Source organism: Girardinichthys multiradiatus, chromosome 18, assembly GCF_021462225.1.
Source record: "Girardinichthys multiradiatus isolate DD_20200921_A chromosome 18, DD_fGirMul_XY1, whole genome shotgun sequence".
NCBI lineage: Eukaryota > Metazoa > Chordata > Actinopteri > Cyprinodontiformes > Goodeidae > Girardinichthys > Girardinichthys multiradiatus.
In genome coordinates, this window is record NC_061810.1 from 5,965,195 (window position 1) to 5,968,391 (window position 3,197).

The window sequence follows — 3,197 nt, forward strand, 5'->3', positions numbered from 1 at the left end:
TCTTAGAATTCGAGAACCTTTAAGAGTTTTCTTAGAATGACGTCACTAGGAGCTACTTTTAGTCTTAGGATTCTTTGTGAATACGGGCCCAGATTAATACTTTTCTTGCCTGGCCTGTCAGTTGAAATGGTAAATGGTCTAAATTTATATAGCGCTTTTTTAGTCATACTGACCACTCAAAGCACTTTACACTATAGCCACATTCATCAAATTGCACTCACTAATGCACACACATTCATACATTGATGCATGCCTTGCCCAGGGATACGTCAACATGTGACAAAAGACAGCTGAAATTCTGATTGCAAGACAACTACTCTACCTACTAAACCACAGTCAGCTCAAATGGACATCTATGTCTTGTTAGGTTTGCAGTTACATCATACTCCTTTCTATGTTCATATAGTGGACTGAACTGAGCTCTGTGAGATGAAGCTTTAACCTAACCCTTAGTGCAGAACAACTGTATTTATACTGGTAATAATTTACACACATGTGAACTTCATTTACTATTTGGTGACTTCTGAAGACAAGAGGTTGTCTTTATTTCGGAACATCAGGGTAAGTAGAGGCTGATGAAGTGTACACCACACTTTAAAAATCTTGATTTGGGAATAAAAAAAAGTATGAGATCTGTGTATCATTTTATTGTACTTTCCAGTTGTGCCTTACTTTGTGTCATCATTTAAAATTCAAAAATGCATCACAAATTCGGAGGTCTAAATAGCATTGAAATCCCTTCGTTTCTTGTTCAAAGCTTCAAAGAATCTGAGACCAATTCCAAAGGTCTGGAGAGTTCTTGGCAGTCTACTGTATGTTGTCATGGAAATCCATTATCAATAAAGTGAGATACTACTTCAATAAATTGATTTCTCCCAAGACTAGTCTTCAGAGTGTTTATTTCAACGGCTCACAGCGTTTGAAAGGCACAAAACACAGTTCAGTGAATGCGTACTTAGGCAGTCTTCAGTGCTCCTTTATACATTACAAGGCTAGATAAAAAACAAATTCAGTAAAAAATAGTTAGAGACAGTACAGTTTTCTTTTGACAAGGCCATGACCTCCTGTCTGAAACTGCTCTGGCAGTTTTTACTCCCTCGCTCTACAAATCTCAGAACAGATTCAGCAAGGTTATGAGAACATTTTAATTAACTCTTTTGCAACTATTATAACTGTTGGTCAAAACAAAGTCACTTCTTCATACCTAAAGCATAAGATAATTTTTCCACTACATTTCCACCCTTTTGATTATTCCTTAATCACAATAAAACAAAATAAAAATTGACAAACCATAAAAAGACATTTGTACAAAAAAACACAATGCAAATCATGTCAGCATGACGTAGGCTTCTCCACAAGGATAAGATGCTTTCAGCACTTTAAGATCAATGTTTCATTAAGCAATGTAATATTAATCATCCTCATCTTCAATGTTTTCTGCAGAAGTCCGATAGGCAGATGGTTTAGAGAAAGATAACATGTGATATTGTACACTCTCAATGGACCGCATCATAAGGCACAAACAACATGTGAGTTGACTCTTCTCAAAAGTTATCTGAAATCCAACCTCGGTCATGTTCTCAGAGGGATTAATATCCTGGGGATCTGAAGCATTATAACAGGATGACACGCAATCTGTAATATTCCTTCCTCTTGGAACAGCATGGTACAGCAACATAAGTAGAGGGGAGATGGTGTGACATGCAGATAAAACAGTTTTCTGCTGTTGTAGTTTTAGCTGAAAAGTTTGCAAATTGATACAAGTTCCGTTTCACCCAAGGATTTTGCTCTGGCCTTGGAAAAGGTCTTCATTCCACTCAACCAATTGCAGGGCCAGTAGAAAATGTAATCATGAAAAAGAAGAGGGCAATAAATCCCAGCAGGGAGAGGAAAACTTTAACCATGATTTGATTCATCTAGTGGTTCTCCGCTGAACAGCTTGCAATGCGATGTGTGGACCCAGATGGCTCTTTCAGCAACCTTCACGACAGTGTGAATGATGAGAAAAATCTGGAGAGGTCCCTGGTCCCTCTGGACTTCCAAGGCTTCCTTCGGAGATCTTTAATCAGCACTCACTGTCCGGGCTGGAACGCATGTAATGGTCCCTCAGCTGGGCTCGGAGGGTGGTCCTGATTTTCTGATGAGAAGTACACAAAGACCGTGACAGATTCTGACAATATACCAACATATCATGCTCCTACAGTGTTATGGCTTACCAAATAGGAGCCCAGAATGCAAATGAGCAGGCAGTGTAATGGTAAGTGAAAAAAAAGATTTAATCAACAAAAATTCACTTACAGATGAGGCAGGAACAAAACAGAAACAGGCTGGCTAGACAGGCATAGCATGGTCCAAAAAGCAAGACATGAGCATGATCTGTAAACAAGACATGATTTGAGAATGTTTCCGCGAGGAATAAACAGAACAGGTGTGTATATATGGAGTGTGAACCAGGTGAAGCAAGACAGATTAACTAGATGCAAGTGAACCGAATAGAGTTGATTAACAGACAGGAGAGAACAAAACGTTACTGTAGCAAAACAGACTCTTGAATACAAACTAGAAAAACATGAAACTAAACATAACCAGATCCAAAAACCAAACTTGACAAAACTAAAGCATGACCAGGAAAACAACAAACAGAAGCATGATTCAAAAACTGTGAGAATATATAAGAAAAAAACAGAAACCAAACAAGCCCAAATCATAACATACAGGGGCGTAGATAAGTCAGTCAGTGGTCTAGTCGGGGTGCTTCCCATGTGTGCTGGTCTGCCAAACAATATTTCATAAGAACTAAGATTTACCCATCCTCTTTTTCTTATTCTCATATACATTAGTGCGAGGGGCAAAATATTTGTCCATGAGTGACCTGTCTCCTTACACATTTTTGACAATTTAAGCTTAAGTGTGCCATTCTCTCACTCTACAGCCCCTCCAGACTAGTGATGGGTACAATGTGTTTTATTGTGAAATCCAGTGCTTGAGGTTAACAAAATGGCATCCAAAAGGTCAGAGATTTAAGGACATTCTCTCATTCCATTCAAGTGGTTAGCTGAACCATGGCAATAAAAAGCCTGAATCCCATTTAAAACCTTGCCCCTTCTAATTAACCTTAGTCCCAAGGCAAGGCGATATACCCAACCCTATTAATAAATGTCAGTTCTTTTCTCTGTTACTTTAAAATCCCTGTGGGC

General features: G+C 38.7%; 1 long non-coding RNA gene across 1 annotated transcript; it reads right to left on the reverse strand.

The window, feature by feature from the left end:
- Positions 1–882: 882 nt before the first annotated feature.
- On the reverse strand, positions 883–2,608 carry LOC124884479. Its single transcript, XR_007042447.1, has 2 exons — positions 2,299–2,608; positions 883–2,137 (listed from the first exon to the last, which is right to left on the reverse strand). It is a non-coding gene; the product is annotated as an uncharacterized LOC124884479 (long non-coding RNA).
- Positions 2,609–3,197: the final 589 nt, after the last annotated feature.